The sequence below is a fragment of the Hyperolius riggenbachi genome, chromosome 5 (genome assembly GCF_040937935.1).
Source record: "Hyperolius riggenbachi isolate aHypRig1 chromosome 5, aHypRig1.pri, whole genome shotgun sequence".
Taxonomy (NCBI): domain Eukaryota; kingdom Metazoa; phylum Chordata; class Amphibia; order Anura; family Hyperoliidae; genus Hyperolius; species Hyperolius riggenbachi.
In genome coordinates this window covers 440,948,692-440,961,521 of record NC_090650.1, presented here as the reverse complement: position 1 = coordinate 440,961,521, position 12,830 = coordinate 440,948,692, and the positions used below count along the sequence as shown (strand labels likewise).

The 12,830-nt window shown below is 46.8% G+C and overlaps 1 protein-coding gene across 1 annotated transcript in view; it reads left to right on the top strand.

The window, feature by feature from the left end:
* The first annotated feature begins 9,483 nt into the window (after positions 1 to 9,483).
* Positions 9,484 to 12,830, top strand: part of GPAA1 (glycosylphosphatidylinositol anchor attachment 1) — a 113,697-nt gene continuing 110,350 nt past the window's right edge. The window contains exon 1 of the mRNA XM_068235002.1: positions 9,484 to 9,519. The gene's annotated coding sequence lies outside the window, so the exon portion shown is untranslated. The remainder of the gene's footprint in view (positions 9,520 to 12,830) is intronic.

Sequence of the window (12,830 nt, the reverse complement as noted above, 5' to 3'; positions counted from 1 at the left end):
CATGTTGGAAATAATCGATGGGGGGGGGGGGGGGGGGGGGCTCCTTAGGTTACTATGTAAGGGACCTTGCCAACTATTTTGAATAGGGCTTTAATTTGATTGAGAATCGCAGCAAAATTGCCACACACTATTTTACTGTGATTTTTCACATTTGCTGCAATTTTGCAGCGATTCTCATTCAAGTTAAGGCAGTGGATCAGCAGGACAGCCAGGCCAACTGGTATTGCTGTGACATGATGAGATAGACATGGGTATGTACAATGCCTAGCACACGAATAGCTATGCTGTGTTCCTTTTTTTTCTTTCTCTGCCTGAAAGAGTTAAATATCAGGTATGTAAGTGGCTGACTCAGTCCTGACTCAGACAGGAAGTGATTACAGTGTGACCCTCACTGATGAGAAATTCCCCTTTTTATCTCTTTCTTGCTCTCAGAAGCCATTCTCTGCTAGGAAAGTGTTTTATAGTTGGAATTTCTTATCAGTGAGGGTCACACTGTAGCCACTTCCTGTCTGAGTCAGGACTGAGTCAGCCACTTGCATACCTGATATTTAACTCTTTCAGGCAGAGAAAGGAAAAAAAGGAGCACAGCATAGTTATTTGTGTGCTAGGCCCTGTACATACCCATGTCTATCTCATCATGTCACACGTCACTTCGGGTATCCTTTAACAGGAAATACATATGGCAGCCTCCATATAACTCTCACGTCAGGTGTCCTTTTATAGTTCACTGTAAGCTAACTTTGCCTATTATATGAAAGTCATTCCATACAAACAGTTCTTGACAAACGAATGACATCTGAGAACAATATGATCCTATAGACTGCGGGGAATCGGAATGGGGATGTTTATTCACAACCTGTGGGGGGAATCTGTGTATGAGCGATTGTATCAATGAACGATAACGATCTAACAATATTTATACTCAGTCTCCTGTGAATGATTCTCACCCAATCAGATCTGCCAGACTAGATTGCCCATTGTGTCCGAGATTCATCGTTTGTCGTATTGTCATTATATGTCATTGGGCTGCTTTTCAACAAGAGAGGCTGTCTTACCACCGATAATGGATCGATTGTTTCCAACAACCTTTATCTAGCGTGTGTGCAAGGTTTGGCATCCAGGATATGATCGGCAGTGCTGGCCGTCACCTGAAATCTCTCTGTGAGTGGCACTGGCTGGGAAATGCTGCAGAATACATTTTCTACCTACATTGAGGATATTGGATAGTCAGCTCTTGGGATCAGGGATTGTTGTGTATGGTTCTTCTGTACAGTTATTAAGCATTGATCATAATCTTGCCAGTGAGTATAGGAGAATATATATAAGATCTCTGAATCTGTTGAACTCCAGTTACCGGATTGGAGAGGTATACGTCTGTTTTGTCATTACAGTTTAATAAACATTGTTTTGTACAAAACGTGGTGTGTTGAATTGGTTCAATGAAATAAAGATTCACCAGAAATACAGAAAAAATATTTATTGAAGACAAACCAGTGAATAACACAAATAAAATTGCTTTTTTTCCTCCCCTTCAGTAATCATTTACAGATTATTTAGTCAGTGTTTGCCCATTGTCCTTCCTCTCTGATTTACATTCTGACATTTATCACCGATGATGACATCTTTACTGCTGGCAGGTGAATCACTGCAGAATGTTTGTTTACTGAGAGCTCCAAAGCGGGTACAAAATATTCCTAGAGTCTCTGAATGGCGGGGGGTGGAGAGCTCTGCCTAGCTAAACCGCCTAGGCTGTGATATCACAGGGAAGGCTGGGCGAACACGGTAAATCCAGCGCTGGAGACTTGGGCGCAGCAGCGCAGGAGACTTGGGCGCAGCCGGCGCCACCATAGGCCGTAATAGGAACTACGGCTATCGCAGGCACAGGGAGTAACTTCAGCGCCGTCAGAAGACGGACCTGAAGTTGCTTTTAAAACAATAATTCGGATTCCAGCGATTGCTGAAAGCCGAATTATTTCATTCCCCCACTATCCATGTCGGCCTGGAGGGGGAATAGTAATTAACACGGCCCGGACTTGTGCGGCAGCAGGATCAGCCATATACTGGCTGTATCCTGCGCCCAAGTCTCCGGCGCCGTTCTCTCTCGTACGCAGGCTGGGGGTATTCTGTGGCGGCTGCCAGACCCCGAATTACTTTTCCCTCCGAGTTGCGACAACTCTGAGGGGGAATAGTATTTTAACGCCTCAGAGTTTAGCGGTACTGGGCGAGCCGTCATTTGGCTTTCCCCGCGCCAAACTGAGCGGCGCCGATATGGCATGTACCCGGTCCTGACGGTTCAGAGTGGGACAAATGGAGCAGCGGTTAGTTTTGGGGGGAGCGTGAGTAAGTTAGTAGTGCATGCTACAGCAGTAGCGCGCCTACATTGAAAATGTTACTTGTGCTGCCACACTAAGCTGTGCTGCTTCAGCAGTGTAGCTTAGTGACTCAAACCCTCCTGATTTGTCTGTGAGCCAGATGCAGCCATCAAAAGAGCTGCATCTGGCCCTCGAGCCATAGGTTCCCTACCCTTGCTTTATGTGCTTGAGTAGGATCATTTCTGATATAGCAAACCACTTTGCACGGTCACTTGGAGTGTATTATAAAGGGATTCTACTGTATATGTGCATAAAAACAGATGATGCGCAGCTGTGAGTCCTCCAGCTCCGGCCTCGTTCCTGGCAATCTCACGCAGATAAAGCACGCGAGACAGCCGGGAACGAAGTCGGAGCTGGAGGAGGACTCACAGCTGCGCATCTGCACTTGCGGCTATGAAAACTTAGCCGCGGCTGGACCTGGCAGCCATCTTCAGTGGGGAAGCTAAGGACGACTCGAGGGATCAGGTTGGGACCCCCCGAGCCTGGGCATTGCAATACAAACGCAGCGGAATGAAAGGGGGGATGCGGATGGCGTCCCCTAAGGATCATAAAAATGAATAGGTATTTAACTTATTTTTACCTTCATCTCGTAAGTCCTTTAACCACTTCAGCCTTCAGTCGTTTTTCACCTTCTGCATCCGAGTAATTTTCACCTCCCATTCATTCGCCAATAACTTTATCACTGCTTATCACAATAAAATGATCTATATCTTGTTTTTTTCCGCCACCTATTAGGCTTTTTTTTGGGTGGTACATTTTGCTAAGAATTATTTTTTTTAATTTATTTATTTATTGTATTTATAAAGCGCCAACATATTACGCAGCGCTGAACATTAATTTAGGTAACAGACAATATTTAGGGGTGACATACAGCAATATGACAATACAGGAATACAAGAAAACCAGATCACACAGCACAGTATGAGTACAAGGTAATGCTTAGTCACTGGATGGAGCATGGAGATCACACAGCACAGTATGAGTACAAGGTAATGCTTAGTCAGTCACTGGATGGAGCATGGAGATCACACAGCACAGTATGAGTATAAGGTAATGCTTAGTCACTGGATGGAGCATGGAGATCACACAGCACAGTATGAGTACAAGGTAATGCTTAGTCACTGGATGGGAGCATGGAGATCACACAGCACAGTATGAGTACAAGGTAATGCTTAGTCACTGGATGGGAGCATGGAGATCACACAGCACAGTATGAGCACAAGGTAATGCTTAGTCACTGGAGGGGAGCATGGAGATCACACAGCACAGTATGAGTACAAGGTAATGCTTAGTCACTGGATGGAGCATGGAGATCACACAGCACAGTATGAGTACAAGGTAATGCTTAGTCACTGGAGGGGAGCATGGAGATCACACAGCACAGTATGAGTACAAGATAATGCTTAGTCACTGGATGGAGCATGGAGATCACACAGCACAGTATGAGTACAAGGTAATGCTTAGTCACTGGATGGAGCATGGAGATCACACAGCACAGTATGAGTACAAGGTAATGCTTAGTCACTGGAGGGGAGCATGGAGATCACACAGCACAGTATGAGTACAAGGTAATGCTTAGTCACTGGATGGAGCATGGAGATCACACAGCACAGTATGAGTACAAGGTAATGCTTAGTCACTGGATGGAGCATGGAGATCACACAGCACAGTATGAGTACAAGGTAATGCTTAGTCACTGGATGGAGCATGGAGATCACACAGCACAGTATGAGTACAACGTAATGCTTAGTCAGTCACTGGATGGAGCATGGAGATTACACAGCACAGTATCAGTACAAGGTAATGCTTAGTCAGTCACTGGATGGAGCATGGAGATCACACAGCACAGTATGAGTACAAGGTAATGCTTAGTCAGTCACTGGATGGAGCATGGAGATTACACAGCATAGTATCAGTACAAGGTAATGCTTAGTCAGTCACTGGATGGAGCATGGAGATTAGGCAAGTTAGGTTCACTCAAATGCATGGCATGGGTGCACAGTAATGGAGGTGCAAGATCAGGTAGGACACAAAAGGAGGAGGACCCTGCCCAAAGGCTTACAATCTAGAGGGAGAGGTAGGGACACGAACTGTAGGGGACCAGAGTTCAGCTGTGGGTTTAGAGCACTTGTGAGGGGTGGTAGGCCAGAGTGAAAAGGTGAGTTTTGAGGGCTTTCTTGAAGATGTTGAAGGAGGGGGCTGCCCTAATGGGTGGAGGTAGGGAGTTCCATAGTGTTGGAGCAGCTCTTGAGAAGTCCTGGAGGCGTGTATGGGACTGGGTGATGCGGGGGGCGGTTAGGTGAAGTTCATTGGAACTAAGGAGTAAGATCGGAAATGTAGGTTGGACAGGTTTTGTGGACAGATTTGTAGGTCAGACACAGTATCTTGAATCTGATTCTGGACTGGATAGGAACCCAGTGGAGGGATTCTAGGAGGGGATCTACCGTGGTGGAGCGATGGGAGCAGTGGATAATTCTGGCTGCTGCATTCATGATGGACTGCAGTGGGGCGGTTGGGGTCATAAGGAGACCAGACAGCAGGGCATTCCAGTAGTCAAGGCGGGAAATTATGAGGGCATGGATGAGGAGTTTAGTGGTGGCAGAGGTCAGGAAAGGGCGAATCTTATAGATGTTACGAAGGTGGAAGTTGCAGGACTTTGTGAGGTTTTGGATGTGGGAAGTGAAGGAGAGTGCGGAGTCCAGGGTGACACCCAGACAGCGGGCTTGAGAGGTAGGGCGAATGGTAGTGCGGTTAACAGTGACATGCACATCTGGGAGGTTCGTGGATGGCCAGGGTGGGAAGATCATAAATTCCGTTTTATCTAGATTTAGTTTCAGGAACCTAGCGGACATCCAGGAGGAAATGGCTGATAGGCAGGAGGAGACCTTGCCCATGGTAGTGGTGGATATGTCAGGGGTGTGGAGGTAGATCTGGGTGTCATCTGCATACAGATGATAGTTAAAACCCATGGAGGAGATAACCTTGCCAATGGAGGATGTGTATAGGGTGAACAGTAGGGGGCCAAGGACCGAACCTTGGGGGACTCCCACCAAGAGGTGATTGGGGGTGGACGAGGACTCAATGAAGGTGGTCGTGAAGGAGCGGTTGGAGAGGTAGGATGAAAGCCAGGACAGGGCGAGATCGTGAATGCCCAGGGACTGGAGGAGTAGGGGATGATCTACTGTGTCAAAAGCTGCTGAAAGGTCAAGGAGGAGAATGGAGTATTTACCTTCAGCTTTAGCTAAGGCAAGGTCGTTGACCACTTTGGTGAGAGCAGTTTCGGTTGAGTGGGCAGGCCGAAATCCAGATTGCAGTGGGTCTAGCAGTGAGTTGGCATTGAGGTACTGGGTCAGGCGTTTGTGAACAAGACGCTCAAGGAGTTTTGAGGCAAAGGGGAGGAGAGAGATAGGACGGTAGTTGGAGGGTAGCAAGGGGTCGAGGGAGGGTTTCTTGAGCAGGGGTAGTACAGTGGCCTGCTTGAAGTATGAGGGGAAGGTGCCTGTGGATAGGGAGAGGTTGAACAGGGTAGTGAGGTTGGGGCCAATTCCGTGAAGTGAGGCTGGAGTAAATCAGAAGGGATGGGGTCAAGGGGGGAGGTAGTGGTATGGGAAGTCTGCAGTAGGTGGTTGACTTCCTCAGTGGTAGTAGGAGTGAAGGATGTGAGGGGAGGTTAGGGTGGAGGAGGAGCTGGTTGGGAAGGGGTGGGAGGTGAAGATTGGAGATTGGATATTTCCTGGCGGATGGAGACAATTTTGTTGGTGAAGTGGGTGGTGGCTAAATCTGTGGCAGAGAGGGAGGAAACAGAGGGTGGGGGGGGTGGGTTTAAGCAGGGAGTTGAAAGTGGCAAAAAGACGCCGGGGGTTGGAAGCTTGTGCTCCGATGAGCTTGGTAAAGTATTCCTGCTTCACATGAGCAAGGGCAGTGTGGAACTGCAGCAGGTTGGTCTTGTACTGTAGGAAATCCTGGTTAAGTCTAGTTTTTCTCCATTTCTGTTCAGTGGCGCGTGTTTTCCTCTGGAGGTTGCGAGTATGGGTAGTGCGCCAGGGCTGGGGGTTAGGGGGTCAGTTGCGGCGAAATATTGGTGGAGCAGCTTTCTCTAGGGCTGATGAGAGAGTTTGTCGATACTGAGCTGCAGCAAGATTAGGACAGGTTAGGGTGGGGAGAGTGCATTTGAACAGGAATATTAAGAAAAAATGGGAAAAAAAAATCATTCTCAGTTTTAGACCATTATAGCTTTAAAATAATACATGCTACCATAATTAAAACCCACTTATTTTATTTGCCCATTTGTCCTGGTTATTACACTGTTTAAATTATGTCCCTATCACAATGTATGGCGCCAATATTTTAGTTGGAAATAAAAGGTGCATTTTTTCAGTTTTGCATCCATCACTATTTACAAAAGCATAATTTAAAAAATAATAGTAATATACCCTCTTGACATGCATATTAAAAAAAAAATTCAGACCCTTAGGTAACTATTTATGTTTTTTTATTGTAATTTTTTTTTTTAATTACAAATTTTATAGGGGTATTCTTTGGAGTGTGGGAGGTAAACAGTTAATATTAAATGTAATTGATTTTGTGTTTATTTAAAAAAAATGTATGTAGATGTAGTTTTTCTATTTGGCCACAAGATGGCCTTAGTCATTTTTTTCCCTGTCCTGTAAGCAAGTGATTACGCTTACAGGAAGTGAAGGGTGGACATGAAACTTTTTTTTTTTCTTTAGAAAGATCGTGGCTTCTCATAGAAGCCGTCGGTCTTTCTAACGGGGGCTTAGATCAATGAATGGGAACTTCCCATTCTTTGATCTTCGGGCTAACGGGCGGCGGCACAGGAGCGCGCGGCAGCAGCCTTTTGGACGAAGCAGCTACTTCCAAAAGGCTTAATTGGTTAAGCTTAGCCATGCATCTAGCCATATTGCAAACAATTATTGAATCAAATGAAAATTGCTGGCACAACAAGCATGACTGATCACGATTTTATCAATTTTGGGATGAAATTGTATTGATTGAGTCATCTAAAAAATCTTGGTCAGACATGGTGGATTGGGTGTGCGGCGGTAACAGCGTGCGATATCACATCGATTAATGAACAAGAAGGACCCCTGGCCACTGTCCCACCAAATCTAACTGTGTATCCCCCCGCCCCGTGTAAGTCGCACATGCTGTGGCAACGTCTGCTGTCTCCCCCGAGCGCAGCCAGTATGTGTGTGTGTATGTATATCACATGCACTACATGCTTTACGCAACATCGTGTGTAGGCGGCGCTGGTGGGAGACAGCGGACGACAGCGAGAGTCTCTGAAGCTGTAGCAGGTGAGATTCACAATGAACGGGCACCAGGGGGATGGGTGGGACACTAATGTTTGGGGGGCAGTGGTGGAGGTGGCATCATGAGGCCGTTTCCTGACAGATTTCATGCTAAAATTGATCAGGAATCGGCCTGCGGTCACATTAAATCAGATAGAGATTTGTCTTTTGGTCAATCTGCTCATATATGGCTAAATCTGTAGCATTGGCGTAGCACTCACCCCTGCAACCTTTGCCATCGCAGGGGGGCCTAGAGGCTTAGGGGGCCCCTACTCCTCCCTCTATCACTTACCTGGGGCTTCTGCCAGCCCCTTGCAGCCTTCCTGTCCTGTGCCAGGATCCATGATCCTCCATTTTCCCGCCGTCAGCTGTTTTCGTTACCATTGACGCAGCAACAGCACCTGCACACCCCGGGCCACGTGTATCTTCACGTTCCCCTCGCTATTAGCCCAGGACGCTATTGCAGGCAAGAACGCGAAGAAAAATACGTATGGCTCGAGGCGCGCTGGCACAATTGCTGTCAACGGTAATGAAACTAGCCGGTGGCGGGAGAATGGAGGATCGTGGAGGACCGACGCGGGACAGGAAGGCTGCAAGGGGCTGGCAGAAGCCCCAGGTAAGTGAAACTCAGATTTTTTTTAGTATTAGTCTAGTTACGCCCCAGATCTGTGGGTACCTTTACAGGACTTTTATGCTGGGAACACATGTTTCGTTTTCCCACACGATCGATGCGTTCGATATTCCGCTCGATTCCTCATAGAAATGTAGGGAAAAAGGATAAGAAAAACAAGCGGAAGAGAAGAGAATCGAATGTTAAATCGATCGGAGAATCGACCGCAAAAACGTATCGTGTGTTCCCAGCATTAGGATCTGCTGCTAACACTCTGGTGTCCAATACCCAAGGATACCTTTACAGGTCTTGTTCACAGCTAAGCAGGAATCGCGCGATTCCTGCTAACCGCAAACAGCTAGCGGTTTTTGAAACTGCTTAGCCCATGTTATCCTATGGCAGTGTTCTCACTGCTGCGATCGCAGGCGTTTTGCGATTAGCAATACTTGCAAACACGTTACCTGCAGCGTTTTGGCGGCGATTCTTGAGCGATCGCGATTAGCATGTATAGAACCGCTAATTGCGATCGCTCCCAAAACCCTACTTTGTCCAGTGATTTTTCCACGTTAATTGCGGAAAAATCACTCCTGCAAAACGCTAGCGGTAATCGATAGCGTTTTGCGATTTCAAGTGTGAACGGGGCCTTACAGGTCTTGTGGAGTCCAAGCATCAATCACATAAGGCAGACACAATATCACGTAAGTGGTTTTATTATATTTGGCTGCTTAGTGAATTTTGAATCATCCTACGTAATAAAACGCAAGTGTTTCTGCGACCCATGTCCCTGTGCGTGTGTGTGTGTTTGTTCTGCGCATGTGCAGGGAGGGATGCAGAGACACTGAGGAGAGCTGGGCGAATGACATGGCGGGGCCAGGAGGGGCGAGCGTGCACACGCGGCGTGAGGGTCGGGCGTGTGCGTGCATGTGAGCGCTTGGCGGGCGTGCGGCAGATGACTTTTAAATTGGCTAAGATCACTAGTTTATTAATAATACATAAGTGATGTTGCATTGTAGGACTGGCAAAATTTGCTTTTGTGTGCCAATCGTCCTAATTCAAAACTTCCTAGATTATATTGCACTTTGAGTTCCTCAGTGAGTGCAGTGACAGCTGGCGCCTGCAGGTGTCGCTGTGTCTCCCGTGTAGGCGCTCTCTCCTCCTCCCTGTGCTGGACTCTATGATGCGGAAGTGAGCCCAGTGACAGCAGCAGCAGTTGCTGGAGGAGGAGGTGAGATCTTCATACAATCACATAATAGCAGAGAATGCTGGATAGTAATACTGCACGTTATTATTATCAGCTGTGCTGTGTGTAGAGCTGCATGCAGAGTATACAGGGCTGCCTGGGGTAGTGACGTCACTGGGGGCTTCTCATTATTACAGTGATAATGTATGGGTGGTATTATATACAGTGTTATAGCTGATGTGTGAGGAGGGCAGCCCCTGTCCCCTCGCCATATCTCTGTCCCTCCCCCTATATCTATCTATATATTAGATGCCTGGTATGACGTCACATTATTATTGTACAGGAAATACATGACCTGTTCAGGATGTATCCCCTCCTCCTGATATGAATGCAGGACAGGGGGGGAGAACATAAATGTCATATAGCAGATATTAGTGTTTATAGCAAGAGTCTTAAATATTCATCTCATTTTTTTTGTATCAAAACTGGATGAAAGGGAGCTCCTCCCACATGACATGCCATACCAGGGATTTTGGGGGGTGTAGATACAGGTGTGTCCCCTGCTTGATGCCTGCCGAACTTGTATTTTTGACACGTCAATAATAATGGTAACTTCAAACTGACAAGTGCAGACCTTTCCTTGTTTGCTGTAGTGTCATCCCCTCAGTGTATCCAACTTGATCACACACCCCATCATCGGGTACCCTTCCTGTGGACTGACTTGGACATGAATGATGTGGTCTTAAAGCACAACTGAAGCAAGAGGTATATGGAGGCTGCCATATTTATTACCTTTTAAAGAGACTCTGAAGTCTCATAAAATTCAGGTTTTCATTTTAAAAATCTCTTTATTATCATTGCCCTACCTAAAATGCCGCATCCGCGCGGCTGAACACTAACTAAATCTCCCCAAACTCCCCAGCAAAGATCCATGACTTTCTGGGTGGTGGATTTTGCTGCTGGAGGAGGCAGAGCTTTCAGCTGCAGCTCTGCCTCCATGTGCGTCAATCCGCCGCGTATCTCCACCTCTCCCCCGCCCCTCTCAGTGAAGGAAGACTGAGAGGGGCGGGGGAGGCGGAGATACGTGCTGCTAGACGCGCGTAGAGGCAGAGCTGCAGCTGAAAGCACTGCCTCTCTCGGAAGCGCTCCCCGCAATGTGCCCCGGGGAGTTTGGGGGGATTTAGTTAGTGTGCAGCCGCAGGGATGTGGCGTTTTAGTTAGGGCAATGAAGATAAAGAGATTTTTAAAATAAAAACCTGAATTTTATGAGACTTCAGAGACTATTTTAAGCAATACCAGTTGCCTGGCTATGCTGCTGATCCTCTGCCTCTAATTATTTTAGCCACAGCCCCTGAACAAGCATGGAGCAGATCAGGTGTTTCTGACATTGTCAGATCTGACAAGATTAGCTGCATGCTTGTTTCTGGTGAGAGTCAGACACTACTGCAGCCAAATAGATCAGCAGGGCTAACAGGCAACTGGTGGTGTTTTTAACAGGAAATAAATATGGCAGACTTCAGATTTTTTTTTGCTACTGTTGACCTTAATTGTTTGTTGTTAATTGTTTATTGTTCAGCGCTGCACAACATGTTGGCACTTTATAAATACAATAAATAATAACTAAAAGGACCAGACTTTATGGATCTGCTGCCGGCCGTTTCTCCACACATGCCGCCATTCGCACTGAGAAGGCTGCACTGAGCAGGGGGCCATGTAGCAGCACACACTAAGGGCTGGTGCACACCAAGCGTTTTTGGTAGCGTTTTCAAAACCGCTGCTGCTTGTGAAAACACTTGGCTAATGTATCTCAATGGTATGGTGCACACCAGCGGTTTGAGGCTTTTAGCAAACCGCAAAGTGGCTCCTGTAGCACTTTTGCGGTTTGCAGATGCGTTTCTACCTCAATGTAAAGTATAGGAAAAGCTCAAACCGCTCTGAGAAACGCTACATCAGAGCGGTTTTCCAGGCGCTTTTGTTACAGAGGCTGTTCAGTAACAGCTGCACTGTAACAATATATGAAATCTGCTACACAAAAACGCTCCAAAAAAACGCTAGGCGTGTTTAGAAAATCTCTCTAAACATGCGTAGAATGGCTCTGAAATCTGCTTCAAAAACCTCTAGTGTTTTGCAGATCTGCTAGAGGTTTTTGGTGTGCACTGGGCCTTACATTGCAAGCTGCAGTGCTGAGCTGTATGCAGTGCTTTATGTACAAGCAGGTCCCATGCATGGTGGGGTTCACTTCCAAGAGCTGCTGCAGAACAGGACACCCATTATTGCAAGAGGGCAGATCCAGCGATAATCTTCTGTCACCTGAGTCTGACAAACACACTTGCACTATGCCCCACCTTCGTCTGTATTCTGGCATGTGCTACTGGAGTATCACACATGTATGAGGAATGTTCTGTTGTTATGCGCGTGTGTGTGTGCGAGCGTGCGTGTGTGTGTGTGTGTGTGGGGGGGGGGGGGGTGAGTGTCAATGGAGTGGTGCGGGAAAAAAACACAATCAAACAAAGTAACACAGGGATAATAACTACAAACGAGACTCTACAAACAACATAGGAATGTTTTGTGATGTTTCTATTTTTGTGCCTGTGTAGACGGTGACCAATAACAACAACAACACACACTGACAGTGTTGGTGGATTCCTCTTTAGCAATTAGTTAGGCCTAAAAACTTGTGGCCGATATTACCGTACTATTGTTGTCCCCATAGCAGCGTGGCTATTGCACACTCTGGCCCAGTGCACACCAAAAACCTCCAGCAGATCTGCAAAACACTAGGGGCTGATTCACAAAGCGGTGCTAACCTACTTAGCACGTCTAAAGTCTTTAGACGCGCTAACCAGGGTGCTAAGTAGGTTAGCACCGGATTTCTCAATCAGATTGCGCATTAAGCCCCATAGGCTTTAATGGGCACGTCGCGCGGAGCGCCCTGCGCTCTGTGCAGTACGCGCGTAAAGTTTTATGCGCGAAAAGCTTGTTTAGACGTGCTAAGGGGGTTTTCACAGGCGTGCTAACAGTTAGCACCGCTTTTGTGAATCAAGCCCATGAGGTTTTTGAAGCAGATTTCAGAGCGATTCCTAGGCATGTATAGAGAGATTTTCTAAACATGCCTAGCGTTTTCTGGAGCGTTTTTGTGTAGCAGATGTCATATATTGTTACAGTAAAGCTGTTACTGAGCAGCTTCTGCAACAAAAACGCCTGGAAAACCGCTCTGATCTAGTGTTTTTCACAGCGGTTTTCCACTTTCCTATACTTTAACATTGAGGCAGAAATGCCTCAGAAATCTAAAAAATGCTGCAGCCCCCGAGTTTGCGTTTGTGGAAAAAAACGAGCCACTCCGGTGCGCACCAGCC